The sequence below is a fragment of the Aquila chrysaetos genome, chromosome Z (genome assembly GCF_900496995.4).
Source record: "Aquila chrysaetos chrysaetos chromosome Z, bAquChr1.4, whole genome shotgun sequence".
NCBI classification, from domain to species: domain Eukaryota; kingdom Metazoa; phylum Chordata; class Aves; order Accipitriformes; family Accipitridae; genus Aquila; species Aquila chrysaetos.
Window position 1 is genome coordinate 75,175,265 of NC_044030.1, and position 16,432 is coordinate 75,191,696.

Here is a 16,432-nt window from a genome sequence, read left to right on the forward strand (position 1 = left end):
GCCTAGCATCAGCTCGAAATGAACATGTGGTAAACATGTGAAAACAAGGAAGCTGTTAAACATCTGGGCTGCCATCAGATGCCTACCTGGAAGACACAATCACATCAAAAAGAAAATTTATCAAGGTTCTTGAGGGCTTCTGCTAATTCACTGTTACCATTATGAGTCATTAGGTGTAGCTTTTAGTAAATCAAAGTTAAAAGATTTGGAACAGAGAAAAATAGTTACTTGGAGAGATTGGGTGTTTGGGGGAGGCAGTCTTTTGCTAGACCTCTGGAGTTACCTCTATCTCTGTCATGTTACAAGCAGCTGAGAAGATGGTCCTTGGCAGCCGTCTGTTCTCCGCTGGATTCAGTGATTCAGTGGTTTTGGCTGGGGGCTGAAATGTGACATATCCCTTCTCCTTATATTGATGGTGGAGAACAGTACTTTTGGGGCTCTGAAGGCTAGTGAGTCAAAGAGGCCTGCCCCAAAGCCTGGTCTGTGAGAGGCTGCAGTCTGACTTCGCTCCAAATTTGAAAGAGAAGGGGTTGAGCCCAGCTTCCTAATTAATAGGCCAATACAGTGCCCAAGGCACTGAGCAAAGGACACGGTGTAAGAGTCAGCTCTTACTATGCCATAAAGGCAGAACAGAAACCGTGAATTCCCTCTTGTTTAGCATGAAGTCTCAATAAATGAAAGAAGGGGTGAACCTTGGATTTTAAACTCTTAAGGGTTGTCTTCGATTTGAGTAAATACTATCTGCTAGCAAAAAGAGACCGTGCTGTGTGTGTAGAGGCTGGAGGAAGCTGGAAGGAAAAAAAGGCTGCCTGTGGGGTCAAGCCACTTCCTTGCACGTGAGAAGGGGAGGCCCAGGCCAGTGAAGGTCAGTGTACACGCGAGCATTTCAAGGCAGCATGTGGCTTTACTGCAGCAGTAATCCTTGGGATGTGAACAGGCGTTCAGTGCTGCCCTCGTGTAATGCCACACCTGTGGTCCTGCTTGCTGGACTGCCTTGGCAAAGGGGATGGCTGTTTACTGTAGTGCTGGTGTTGGGGGAAGTTCCCACTGGAAACGCCAGCATGCTGAAGTGATGGCAAACGTGACATTAATGGGAAACCACCATAAGGAAAGCTCCAGTGTGAGGGAAGCTGATTAACGAACTAGCAGAGAGGGAATGGTTTATTACAAACCCATGAGGACTCTCTGTGGATGGGAGTGCAGTGAATTTTCAAGCTCCTCACATGCTTATTTACACATATGGCAGGCATGGCGAGACTATGTTTTCTGTCTATTCTCCTGTATCTGTTATGTGTTTCATACAATAGCTAAAGCTTGAGATTAAACTACCTCTTATCCACTATGTTCGCTTGGAAGTATATTATATGGTTGTTTGGCTCTGGAAGTAGAAATGTATTGTCATGTTAAAATATATGGGAGCCTGAATCAGACTCATAACAGTGCTGGCTTATAAAATTACTATCCTTTGCTGCAATGCCTACTATCTGAAAGCTAGTTGAACGGTGTTTTTCTCCAGAGGAAACTGCTAATTCTTTCTATGTGTCCCTGTCCCTGGGCCTAGCCTTCATGGGGGACAGCCCAGGCCCTGGTAGTCAAAGCAAGTCACTGGAATAATTAACACACTGAAAGACCAGTGGGATTCTGCCCCCAGCTAAAAGCAGGCTGTGCCAGACCCTGCACCCAGCAGCTGTGGACCTGGATGAAAAGTGACTGACTTCACTTCTCCTGCCCATCTGATGAGATGTTGAGCCCAGCTGGTCTTGGCTTCACAACCACGCAAAATTAAAGTTATTGCATCTGAGCTGAGAGGGAGGCCATAGGCATCCTTGGGCTCCAGCATCAAGGAGGAGTTTGCTTACAGTAGATGTTCCCCTTGTTAGCAAGTGCTCCCTGCATGTGACCTGGAAGCTGACAGTTCCCTGTTGCTCCCGGGTCACTTCATTTCTATTCATGCCTGTCTTCCAAGTGTGTGTTTAGGCAAGGAGGCAGAGGGAATGTTGCAGCAGCCAGACCCTGCTGGAGATAATGGGAGCAGAAATGGGTCTTGGTAATTATTGCAGTTACATGTTCAGCTAACTTGATTTTGGCTGAAGCTTCCTGCTGGCTCCTGCTCCCCTCCCACAAGGGACACACGGTCTGATTGACAACAGTACCCTCGTTTATATGGGGACCCTGCTGGGAGCAAGCAGCACTGGTGTAAAACCCATGCAAGGATGCTGGGGCTTTTGATTTTCTGCTCCTTTGCCTCTTCAACAGCCCCTCAGGTTCAGCTTCAGTCTGCTTGACCCACATTCACCCTCTGAATGGGAAATACATCTTTCACCCCCTGTTGGACTCACAGTATCCAAAAGAGTGGTGAGATGAGGCCAAGCTCAACAAATCCTTTGAGCAACCCATGTCTCTGGGTTTACTAACTGCTGTTGTTACAAGCATGTGAAGAGGCAAAAAGTGTCCCCTAATACAAAGGAAGCTCTGTCTAGGGAGCTTTTATCCTACTGCTGTGACTGCCATGGCTATGACGCTTATTGGGTCTGAAACTGCAGAAAGGTAATCGAGACAGGAGTTGAAATTTTCCATCTGCTACAGCCAGTCACCCTTCCCCTAGGTGCAGGAGGAGTTTGTCTGTGTAAATGTGAAGTTTTTGTTACGCAGCAATGGGGACAAACTATGCTAGAAAGTTTAGTTGCTGAAAAGTGGAGTACTGGAGTGTTTGAAACCTTTTGCACGCTAAGTCAGGTTCTGTGAGAAATCATTAACGATGTTAAAACTGATAATTTTGATGTTTCTGAAATTAAATGTTTCTGTTGGGGAGTGTAGGTGGGTGCTATTCACAGGACAGAAACTCTATTGGGTAGTTCGTCCATCAGCTGCCACTTGCTTGGGGTTCACATTTGGATCAGGTATCTAGCTACAACCTGGTGTGAGTGCTGTAAGTGCAGGTTTGTGCAGGATGCCAGATTGGTCCCTTTCCAGTCTTTCCTCTTGACAGTTTTCCACTACATAGTGACAATTATGGCAGCACTGACAGTATAATGTGATATTTAGGGCTGTCAGCCGAAAGCAAGGAGCAGACGCCTCTCCAGTGCACAGGGAAACATCTCAGTTTCATCTTGACCCTAGATGACCTTTTTTTTTTAATAAATAATCAGTCAGCTGAGGAAGAAGTTACTCAGAAAAGCTATTAATTTTCTGGTGGCCAGACACGTTGTGCTGGTTTTACACAGGAAATCTGCTGAGCGCAAAGCTGAAAGTTGTTGGCTTCACTGGGTGTACTTTACTAGCCAACAGCCAACACAAGATGATGCTGAATTGGCCCAGTAAGCAATTCCTAAAAGTCCCCAAACAGATTTATAGGGTATGTCTGACTGAATCCCATTGTTTCTGCACACACAGAGCTGTCATGTGCTTGAGCCTGAAGACCTTGCATAGGGAAAACAGTAAGTCTCTGAGGAAAAAACGTTGTGTATGCTCTGCAATAGCCCATGCCACCTCTCCCTCTCAGATGGAAGTTGCCTGCTGAGATGAAAATATGCCGTATATGGAGCACAAAATCCACTGTAGATTGGAGCTATGCGGGCAATGGGTTTCTTTGTCCTCTTTCATCATCTTTATTTATTGTTTTCCTTCACATTTGGTGAATAACTGTAAATATTTAGCCCTAGATTAGTGAATTAAGGTTGTTAGTAAGAGGATACTGTTGCATCCTTAACAGAACTTATTCTGATCAAAGGAAAAGTATGTTCTTAACTTGAGCTATGCAGAGGTTGTGTCCCAGTGAAATCAAGACATCTTGTTTGCTCATGAGTTGGATGACCAAAACTCCTGATTAACCGCATGTTTCGTTAGTACACATTTTCAAGCTTTTTGCCTTTTGCTAGCTGCAATTTTTGTACCTTCTGCTTCCAACCTCAGGACTGTGCTCTTTCTTTCAGTGCCAGGAATAGGTGCAGCCTCCATTAGAAATCTATTCGCAGAGAGGTGCTTGCAAACTTTGGTCAAATCACCTCTCTGTCTTCCCTTAAATGAAATAAATACACTGAGTTTCTTCAGTTATTCCAAGGTGTATTTCACGGACTTCAATTTTTTCTGTTTGTGAACCCTGAAAAATTTAACTTGGAAGTGCATATACATAAACTTGCTACAGGATTGCAAATCTGGTCTTGTCACCGCATGACATTGGTATTCCATTACTTTTTCAGGGTCAAATTTTACTTATTACAGCTGTAGCATTAGGTTATAAACATAAATTCATTTGGTAGTTTGCCATTACTATGCTGCTATTTTCCAATGTCATGAACTTCAGCGTACAGCCCCTCTCATATATGACCTCTCATCTTTGCTTTTAGTTTTTCTTCCTTTATGAAAGCAGGTCTTTAAATTCTACTGACTTTAGCAAGTGACCCAGTTCACCCTATTTAACCAATCATCTCCCTTATTTACTGTCTTGCCAATTTTTGTATCATCTTCAAATATTCTCAGCACTGATTTTCTGTTTTCTTCCAGACCACCAATAAAGATATTTAATGGTGGGAATATCTCTCTACAGGAATGAAAGTGTTTGGTTGATGTTTCCCTTGTATATTATTTTTATGAAGAATTCTGAATATGCTTGTCTTTAACATAGTGGTAGTTTATACAATCAAAATATTGCATGGGGCAAAATGAAATTTTTCACAGATATCTTTTGTCCAGTCTAACCAAGCTTGTTATCTGTTGGAGGGAAGCTATGTTAAGATTGTGGCTTTTACTAGGTTGATTTGACAAGAACCTTTGTTTTACTGAAATTTCAACCTCAAGGCACACTCAAAACATGCTAAACAACAGCTTTGGAATGTCTTTGATGTCAGCTTTCTGTTAGCAGAACCATTGAGACATCTTTGGGTCAGCTGGCCAGTTGCCGTCTTAAACATCCAAAATGGGAAGAAAGAAAAATCAGAGACTTGTAGAGATCTATTGCATGACATGCTTCTCTGTTGCCTTTTGACACTTCTAATTATGCATTTGAAATCATAGGAATTTTGAAAACTTAAGCAGCTGCTGTTCCAACCAGCTGCAGACCAGTGCATGGGAACAGCGAGGCTCTGGGAATTTGTTACAGCAGAGGAAGAACATCAGGCTTCTCCTCACACTAACGGCTGATATGCTGACTGTAAAGCTTCAACTTACAGATGTTCCTAGGGCATGCCCTGAAGCTGTCTGCCAGGAACTTGCAGACCCAGTCTTTACAGCTGGATGAAGCCTGGCGATGAAAGCACCTGAACTTTATAGAGTGAGGATGGTACTGATGCGTCCCTAGAGGTTACACACCTTGTTTCTGTAGACCGTGCACTGAGGCACAGCAGCAGAAAACCTATTGCTTCTGATGTGTGGCAGCAGCAACAGGGACCACCAGGGAGTTCTGTGTGCTTGCAGCTTTTCTGGATCCAGGCAGGAGCACTGTCTTCTTGCAGAGCCCAGGCTGAGCAACCTTTTAGCACATCTGAGGGGGTTATGATGTGGGAGATCCTGGTTTTGAAAGTCTTCCTGAGCCAATACTTCCATGTGCCTGAAGATTTGATCAGGGGAGCCTGCAATGAGACATGCTGTACTCCAGGCTCATGTTGGAAAAGGTGCATCCCAACCCCAGACTGCCACCTTGGTGCACACAGGTGTTAATCCAGAACCTTCCTGCTCTTCCCCAGGGGCCATTATTCGGCCATGGCTGCTACAGCGTAAAATGAAACTGAGGCAGGAAGGCTGGCAAGGGAGCTGGCTGTCCTAATCACTGCCTTAATTGAGCAAATAATCCTGAAGATCTCTATAGCTGAAGCCGGGAACCGAGCTGCTTTTGATCTAGGGAGACTAGTCTAGCTCAGTAACAGCTTAGAAGGGAAGTCTATTGTTCTGTAGGCAGATCCAGCTACTGCCAGTTTGGATGGGAAAGAAGAAGACAACTTAGGAGTGCCGGAAATTTGTGAGAGGAGGCAGGTGACAGTGACCTTGTTACAGGTCCAGGTGCTCTTTGGACCTGCTTGCCTCTGTAGTGCTGAGCTGTGATCCCTCTGGATGGATCCCAAAAGTGCAGCCATAGGCTTGTGGTCAGGCAAAATGTCCACGGACTACTCCAAAGAGGTGGTAGTTATTGATGACTGATAAAACGAAGTCAAAATGTGTGCAGTTTTCATAAGAGAAGGAATTTCATTGTCTCAGTGAAGGACTTACCACTTTCCCCTTGTGCCACCACTGTGTAAGCTTGTGAACAAGGAATAATTTGCCTCTGAACTGACAATTTTGGGAATGCTTATCTTTGATGATCTGAGCTCCCTTGCCATTTAGCCATTTTATGACTGAGAACACCACCTTCTATATGAAATAATATCAGATATTATTTCATATGTCAAAGGTATCTAGCTTATAAAATAACAGCTGGACTCTGAATCTCTAGACAGTTCAGAACTGGAGCTGGTCAGGAGTTTTTTAATGGATAAAAAGAGACTTCACTGAAGATGGTCACTGAAGACCATCTAAGGAACCTGAAGGTGCACAAGTCCATGGGACCTCATGAGATGCATCCACAGGCTCTGAGGGAACTGGTGGATGAAATGGCTAGGCCACTACCCGTTGTATTTGAGAAGTTGTAGCCGTCTGGGGAAGTTCCCACCAACTGGAAAAAGGGAAACGTAACCCCCATTTTTTAGAAGCGTAAAAAGGAGGACCCAGGGAACTACAGCCCAGTCAGTCTCACCTCTGTGCCTGGCAAGACCATGAAGCAGATCCTCCTGGAAACTATGCTAAGGCACATGGAAAATAAGAAGGTGGTTGGTCACAGCCAACATGGCTTCACTCAGGGCAAATCATGTCTGACAAATGTGGTGGACTTCTACGATGGGGTTACAGTGTTGGTGGATAAGGGAAGAGCAACTGACATCATCTACCTGGATTTGTGCAAAGCATTTGACACTGTCCCACATGACATCCTTGTCTCTAAATTGGAGAAACATGGATTTGATGGATGGACCACTCAGTGGATAAGGAATTGGCTGGATGGTCGCACTCAGAGTTGCAGTCAATGGCTCGACATCCAAGGGAAGGGAAGGGATGCCATCCAGAGGGATCTTGACAGTCTTGAGAGGTGGGCCTGTGTGAACCTCATGAAGTTCAACAAGGCCAAGTGCAAGATTCTGCACATGGGTCAAGGCGATCCCAAGCACAAATACAAGCTGAGCAATGAAGGAATTGAGAGCAGCCCTGCAGAGAAGTACTTGGGGGTGTTGGTTGATGAGAAGCTCAGCATGACCCAGCAATGTGCGCTCACAGGCCAGGACACCAACCGTATCCTGGGTTGCATCAAAAGAAGCATGACCAGCAGGTCGAGGGAGGTGATTCTGCGCCTTTACTCCGCTCTGGTGAGACCCCACCTGCAGTACTGCATTCAGCTCTGGAGCCCCCAACATAAGGAGGACATGGACCTGTTGGAGTGAGTCCAGAGGAGGGCCACAAAGGTGAACAGAGGGCTGGAGCACCTCTCCTGTGAAGACAGGCTGTGAGAGTTGGGGTTGTTCAGCCTGGAGAAGAGAAGGCTCCAGAGAGACCTGACTGTGGCCTTTCAATACTTAAAGAGGGCCTAGAGGAAAGCCAGAGAGGGACTTTTTACAAGGGCTTATGGTGATAGGACAAGGGGTAATGGCTTTAAATTGGAAGAGGGTAGATTTAGACTAGATGTAAGGAAGAAGTTCTTCCCTGTGAGGGTGGTGAGGCACTGGAACAGGTTGCCCAGAGAAGCTGTGGATGCCCCATCCTTGGAAGTGTTCAAGACCAGGCTGGATGGGGCTTTGAGCAACCTGGTCTAGTGGAAGGTGTCCCTGCCCATGGAAGGAGGGTTGGAACTAGATCATCTTTAAGGACCCTTCCAACCCAAACAGTTCTATGATTCTATGATACTTTGTTCAACTGTGGGAAGCTCAGAATTCTTTTTAAAAAGTGGCATATTTTAGAATAAATGACATCTTATTAGACAAAGTGATTCTTTTTTTTTTCCATGGAAAACAAGAATATTGCCATAGCTAACATCTCTCTTTCAAAGTAAAGTCTTGGCAAAGTTGTAGTTCTTAGTGGAAAGCTGACAAGCAATCAAAACCTTGTCCTGCATCTAATTGACCTGTGTGCAGTCCTAGCAAGTACTGAGAAATAATATGTTTCTGAAATGATGGTGTTAACTCCAAAGTCCTGTCTAATTTCCTTTCTGTGCCTACATTTCCCCCCTATAAAGATTGGAGGAATACTGCATGGTAACTGATGAGCTGTGCTATCATTCATTATTGTTGTTCACTGTTAAGTAGCCTTTATATGCTATATGTTATATGGCACTGGATGTTATTTATTAACATATGCAACTTCAAATCATGCTCCGTATGAAATTGCTATCTCTGAGGTCTGAAGAGAGTCCTAAAATGATGCATTGAACATGATTTCTACCTCAAATACAAAGTCAGGCAACTTTGAAGAGACAGCTGAATAAAACTGAACAGCAATTCGTGAGATTCTCAGCAGCAGCAGCTTGCCCTTTCCCCATTTTTTAAATGAGAAACAAAACCATAATTGCTTTACAACATATTTTTTCTTGAAATTCAATCAATGTTCACAAAAAAGCTCTGCTAAGCTTTGGGTAATTTTGAATGAAGCTTCAGGTCTTCAGCTAAGTATCCCTTGGATGAGATTTGCATGACTCTCAAACTATTCTGATAACAGTGCAGGGTTGTCTTCTGACAAACATCTGTGTGTGCATCATTTTACAATGTCCTTTTCAGTCTCCATCTCTTCTAGCCACCTGCTGCTGATTCTGTTTCCATTGCATCTGAAGCAATGTGTGTGATTTCTCCCTAACAGACTTCCTTCATCATCTTTGTGGCCCTTCACGGGACTCCCTCCAGTATGTCCGTGTCTCTTCTACTGGGGAGCCCACTGGACGCAGCACTCCAGATGTGTCTCACCAGGCTGAGCAGAGGGGAAGGATTGTTCTGCTAGCAATGGAGCCCAGGATGCTGTTGGCTGCCTTTGCTGCAAGGGCACGTTGCTGGCTCATGTTCAGGTGTTCCACCTGGATCCCCAGGTCCTTCTCTGCAAAGCTGCTTTCCAGCCAGTCGGCCCCCAGGCTGTAGCGGTGCTGGGGGTTATCTGCCCCCAGGTGCAGGACTTTGCATTTCCCTTTGTTGAACTGCCTGGGGTTGCTGTCAGCCCATTTTTCCAGCCTGTCGAGGTCCCTCTCAGTGGTGGCACAACCCTCTGGTGTATCAGCCACTCCTCCCAGTGCGAACCTGCTGAGGGTGCACTCTGTCCCATCATCCAGCTCATTAATGAAGATGTCCAGTTGAACAGGACTGGCCCCAGTATTGACCTGTGGAGCACACTGCCAGTCACTGCCTTCCAGCTGGACTTTGTGCTGTTAATCACAATCCTTTAAGCCTGGCAGTTCAGTCAGTTTCAATCCAGCTCACGCCCACTTATCTAGTCCATATTTCATCAGTTAGTTTGTTAATAAGGATGTTAACAGAGGACAGTAGCAAAAGCCCTGCTAAAGTTGAGAAGACAGCAGGTAGGTATTCAGGTAGGTGATTTCAAAACACTGATTTGCTTGACTGATGGTACTCCAGCAGACTGGGGCAGTTAAAGATGTGCTCACAAAAATCTCTCTGCTGACAGTGCCCATGGTTGCAACTCAAAGCGAAAAGGCTGTCAAAAGCAAGTAGGGACTAGAAACATATTCAGCAAGCTTAGCCATTTAGAGTGTTGGTAACTGAAACAAATAATGTCTTGTCTTTCTTGAGGAAATTCAGTCCTCAATCTTCTCACTCTGCATTTACAAAAGAGTAACTGAGAGCCAAATGTTGTTTGCAGCTGAGATGGAGAAAAGAAAACCAGCCTGTCTTGCACTGAGTTGTATCTGAGGATGAAACAGAACAGAAAGGAGAAGAAGAGTCACTGATAAATTACTGGGGAGAGGGATCAAGCCTTTGTGAGTGGCTCGGAGAGATCCTCCAGCCACCACAGCTGGTGCCTAAACACTGCACCGGGTTATCTACAGTAATAACCCCAAACTGGCTGCAAAGCCTCAGCACACATCCATTGCCCTCTAGAATTATGCTTGATCATGATGTGTGATGAAAACTGCCTGCTTGGTGGGTGCACCAGGTCTGAAGGCCCTGCTGATGAACTGTGGGGCAGAAGTAAACAGCAGGTTACATTTCTTTGTCTGTTTTTTTCCAGACTTCATTAACCATGATAGTTTATGAAGACTGTTGTCTTCTGAAGAACTGAAGACCTCTCATAGATAATAACCGTTTAAAGACACTGGTGATATTTTGAGCACTGAATCAATAATGGGCCTGAAATACCATAAGCCAAGGTATACCAGAGAAGGACTTGACTGATTTTCCTTTTGAGGCTTTTGAAGCAGCACCGCTCTGGGCTCCCAGGGCTCCTCTTGCCATCTGGGCAGCACGGCCCTTGTGAGATTGCTCTTTCCTGGAGACCCCGAAACAGAGCCGATACAGTCCAGAGGAACAGGTCGTGCAGAGCTGTACACAGCAGGTGACACAGATGGGCCTGGGTGCCAAATGCCTGGTCAGTGAGTGTCCAGAGGAGGCAAAGGCTTGATCCTGCAGTCAGCATTAGCAGAGGTAACACTAGCCCTCTGCAGGTCCCCCTTGTTTTGCTGAATTGGGCCTCAGAGGGGTACTGTGTGTATCTACAAATGCTGCGCAGCTGCTGGGCCAGACCAGCAGTTAAAGGCTGGAGGGAAAAAGGCATTAAAGATTTGAGGTGAAGGTGGTCCCACTGAAAACAGGGAGTCACTCTCACGATCCACAAACTAAATGCTACAGCACAGAGCATTGCCACAGGGACTCGGAGCAGGGGTTTTATTACAGCTGCAATTTAAACAGCAGAAGAGCTCCATCCTTTTAAAGGTAAAAAGTTTTGACCACATCTCTTTTCTCTTTCTATGGCTGATAGCATGGTTCACTTACTGCTCTGATGCAAAACACTGGGTCAGTGAGTACTGGCAGCTGCTAAAAATGAGTGGTGCAAGAAACAGCAATCCCCTTGTGCCGTGCCTGTTGGCAGTGCTGCACACATACATACACACACATATGCATGGCTGCTCTTTCTTCTAACAAATGCAATCTAATTAAAAATGCTACTTGGCAAACACACAGAAGAGGCAGTGTGGTGAGGGGAGCAGAGCCCTGGTTTGCAAGTCTGAAGGTCTAATTCTTCCAGGGGTTTGCAGAGTGACACCAGGTAAGTCACCACAGCGCTCTGCACTCCTGGTGCACCCTGTAATTAAATCGCCAGCTCTTCAGAGCAGAGGCTGCCTGTGTACAGCTTTGAACAATGAGGTTTTGATCTTGTTTGAGGTCCCTTGGCACTGCATTAATACTGTTATATTAATCATATTATATGATTTACTGCCACATCACCAGGACAGTTTTTAAGAAGAATGACCCTGCGATAAAGGGACAGAGCTGAGGATGGGAAGTTAAAACTTCTAGTCCAGATTTCCATTATAATTTTGAGCTTAGCATTTATTCCTTCAACTGGTATAAAACCCTGGCTTGCATAGGTTAGCCATTAGTGAACTAAGATTTGTAGACATTATCTTTAGATTGCTCCACTGGTTGCTGTTCTTATTTATTTTGTCTCAGCTGTGACACAGATAATCCATTTAAGCTCATGTTATCATGTTCAAAAAGAGGCTATATAACAAAGGCATTATAAATTACTGTTCATAAGCAAACGGTATTCTCCCAGGGGTTTGAAGCTGTGAATGAATGGGCTGCTCATCCATGGTGGGGAAGAGAGGGGAGTTGTAGAGAGGACCCACTTGGCAGCTCCTGGCACATGTGAGGACAGAGATTTCAGTGTTCCTAGTTTGGGTTAATACGTGCAGCTGAACTTCAAATCATCATTTCCTTTGCCATTGAAGGTGGCATCTGTGCTAGGAGGGCAGGGACAGCAAATACCCACCACCTCATGAGCCCTGACACAGGCATCTCTGCTTTCCTAGCACCCTCTAATATTGCAAGCCCAGAAATACTTGTCTGAACAAGCATGATTGATTAGCTGTGGATATACGGTAATTATACCATACTCAGCAGTGCTTTATTCTGGTTACAGCAGGGTGGGATAAGAATGGTGTCAATGTTTTGTCTTTCAGCAGGTTCTTCATTTACTGTGGTGAGACTACTGCTCCATATGAGATACATACTGATACCTTTCTCCATCTTAAGTTTTAATGGATAGTACAAGACAGAGGTTTCTAAGCAGTGCAATACTTGCTTTTCTTCATTGACATGGACAGAAAATTGCATTATTTGGTGTATCTTAAATCATGTGCAGACTGATATCACAAACGATAGCTGTTACTTTTTTCCATTCACTTGGAAACACTGCTAGACAAAGAGTGACAGCTTGCCATAATCTCCCTGCACTACCCTCCATACATAGGGATGATTGAAACAACCTTATCAGTGGTTTATGATACTTGTTCTGATGAGTTTGTTAATTGCAACATACAGATTATCCTGTAAACAAAGTACTGCTTTGCAAATTATTCTTCTGTTGAGAACACAAAGCCATACATCACGTCATTGCACCTTGTGCTCCACTGGCTCTATGTGGAGCATCTTGAAAACTCAGGAGTTAATTGCTGGGAAATCAACATTCATTAAACCAGAAATAGTAAAGAAAGGTTCTAACTTTATGTGCTGGTGGCGAGAAAAGAGTAGCTCCTTCCTATAAAGTAGAAAAGTGTTTGAAGCCCCCAATAAGTGTACCATATCTATTAGCACAGGCAGGCCCTGTTTTCTGTATTTCCTTACTCTCTTCCCTTTTCTTTTGTCTTTTTCTATATAGAAGAGACCCCAGCCTCACAATATGCTCTTCTTTGGATGCTGGGGATTTGGGTTTGAATCCCCTCAGGCAGAGGAGGGAATAAAATGGGGGATGCCACGTCTGGGACAGGGAGTCAGTGCATGGCAACTGGCGACTTTTAGATGAATACGACACGGCCTCTGTGGTTTAGGTGCTTCAGGGCCAGGCAGCAGCTGATTGCAGAATCAGTTATGGACTCTAGTTTCCAGTTGAGTCCCACTCTAGATTCTGAGATCTTCCTTGAATTCAGTTGCAAGAGTTGAGGTTTTTTTAAACAGCTCTTTTTGTCGGCTTTTCAGATCAGTGAGTTGTTGTCCTTTCCAAACCAGCCAGGCTAAATGCTGGATTCCTCTGACAGTCTGTACATGAAATCTGAAAGGAGGGACCTGAACCCTGAAAAAACCAGCTCTGAATTTCTTTAAAATAATGTGCTCTTTGTTCCTCCTTAAGTCTAATTTCCCCACCTGCAAATCCAGAATGATACAAGTTCATATATCATACGATGAAATGGAGATTTGTTTGATGGTAATTTCTAGTCAGACCTTGAAAGTCTTATTCTGTGGAAAAAGTCTTATACTGAAAAAACAAAATAAACTTGTCATTGGAAAGTAAAACCCAAACATTCTGAAATTATTTTTATTTCCACTCTGTGAACAGTCTCAGAAAAATCTCTGGTAATAAAAGATATTAATAGCTCAGCCTCCTGATGCTGAGGAGTGTAGGGATATCTGCCTTTCAGTGTGAGAAGGGGGAACCTTGGTAGTAAAGGGAATGTACAATCTGTTCAGGGATGATATGCTCAAAGACTTACAGTCATTTAAAAATCCTAAAGAAAGAAATCTTACTCCTAAAGAAAGTCTCTATTTGATCCCTTTGTCCTGTTATTATGATCTGAAGGTATTTGGACCACCTGATCTCTCTGCTGACACCATCTGTCTTGATGTGGGGGCCAGAACTAAGAATACATATGTGTGATTTGATTTCCCATAGCTAAAAGTGGAGCATTTATGAATTAGTGTCATTGTATGATTATTAACTCTCAACTGGCAATGGCTTCTTGGAAGGGCAAGCTTAGTAATTCATCCCATTTTGACATTTCAGTGGCTGCACCAATAAAAGGTGTCTTTCCATATTCATGCTCATATTCATAGCTAAGAAGTCTAGTGCTCAGTTCATTCAAAGCTGTTCCAGTGTGCAGCCTGCCATCCTTGCAGATACATGAGGGGTAGAGATTTCACATCCTTATGCTCTTTATCCCACTGAATAAAAATAGAGAGAAATTTTCCTTTTATTACTAATGTGTTGTAGACAGGTTACAGTGTCTCTGAAGTGTGCAATTAAACGTGTGTATTAAACATAATTAGATTAGTGCAGAATATTAAGTTAACTTGCGCTGAGGTTGCCATACACACTCAATGTACAACTGTTAGTTTTGAGAATTCCCAAAATGAAGAGTCATGTTTCAGGAATGTAATAAATCAATAAATGTCTGGTTTCTAACCCTGCTTCTTGTGATGGCTAGCAAAAGGTGTTTTTAAGTGTCAGCCACAAACTGGCACACAGTGAACATATTCTTTTCTAATCTAGTGAGATAAACCCATCACAGCATGGGATGCTTCAAACTCCAAGGACCTTAATTGTACTTTGCATCTGGATGTCAGCACGGAGAGCACTGTGTGTTTTTGTTCCACGCTTTCTTGCTTAATCTCTGCTCCCCTCTGTCAACCTTCTTGTCCCTGTTTCTGCTTGTCTCTCTGGAGAATCCCAGAGAGGCAGTTCCAAAGACTTTGGGGAAGCCAAGGCTGTCTCATGATGCAGTATGGATTCAGCTGTTGTGCCTCTGTTCTAGTGGTCCCTACTACCTTATCTTTTAATACAGCTAGATATATACAGTTGTTTTGTGGAAGCCCTGTCATATTTAATTGGCATAATTATTTTTTTTTCCTGGATGCTGAACACTTTAGGTTTGGTTGGTGGCTTTTTTTCAGTTTTCACAGCTGACTTCTGTGCATCTCAGAACATTTACCTGTTTGCAGAAGAGCTTTGTGATACAGTGGAAGGATATTGTTTTAAGAGGGAGGCAGATACCTTATGTATTGAAACTAATTGTGTAGACCAGATGACTTTAAAGTCTGAGAACACTATAGAATGTCCCTGCCTGACCCAGTTTATCTAAGCACATGTTCTTTTTAGTAAATTACTGGAAGATGTTAATGTGTGTCTTGCTTCAGAGGCTCTCCTATGTGAAAAAAAATTAACTTTGATACAAGGCCAAATGTAGCTCATTCTGTGTGAGCATATTAAATCACAGTGGCTAACAAGGCATCACCCACACCCAGACAATAGTGAAGGAATATTCCTGTCCAAGGCAGATGGAAAACACCAGTGTGTACAAAGGCTGAGTGGTTTTGGAAAAACTCTTTAAGCACCAAGCAGTAAGTAAGTGCTGTCTTTTTTTAATAAGCATAGCCTCTAGCAATGCTTAATTTTCATTGCATCAGTTTACCATTATCTGATTTGAGGGCCAGTTGCTTAGATCTTTGCCAGAATTGACTGTGCAGTTAAGAAATGGTGGAGAAGACTAAGGCAATCATAAAATTACACAGGGCCTGAAATGAGTTTTCAAAGACCCCTTGATTTTGGCCTACTCTAACATGGGAAAAAAAAAAAATCAGACTTGGCAAACTAGCTTTCTTTTCCCAGAAGGTTTGCTGTGTTTGCTTTTCTGGGGGAACAGACATGGACAGGGTTTGGATGCAATGGAAAAAAAAATGTTGTCAGAGCAAGACTGACAGTGTAAAGGTACCAATTAACAATTTATCTCACAGCTGGGTTCTCCCCAAAGGTGATGCTTCAGGGCTTTTAGAGGAGTTCACGTAACATTACTGAATCTGAATATTGAAACTGCACCAGATTGTCCCAGTGGTGTAACTGAGGAAGTCTTATCAGCCACTGTGTGAATTTCATCCCAAGATATGACAGGAAGAGTCTTAGTTGAATTACCCTTTGGTCATGGCAGTGTCCAGATGGCTCTGGGCCAGGGGAAACTCTTTTATGGGAGTTTGCAGAACTGAGGAGTTTCACCGAAAACTGAAGGCTGGCACAGCGATTCCTGCCAGGTACAGAAATTCCTGCCAGACCTTTTCTGTATATACTTGGATGATCTATCAGGTTAGGTATCTTACTTCCCTGTCATTCTGTGTGCTTTCTTCAGTGATTTGCTTCGAAATCTGCTTTAAGGTATGAGCGAACAAAACGTGCTGTGAAGTAAAGCAGAGTTGGAGCTGTACCTTATCAGCTACTCCACAGGAAACATTCATAACATGGAGGAGTCTGTGGTAAACATCAGGCGATTTACATGCCCATGAAAATCTCCCTAAGGATGTAGACTAAAAACCAAGCTGCAAATGTTTTGTTTCTCTTGCCTAATGCCAGTAATCAGAGCACGCTCTGCAGAACTGGAGAGGTGGCTTTCAGCCTTCTCAGACCCTGGAAAGAATGATACAAAGGCTTCTCTCCTGCT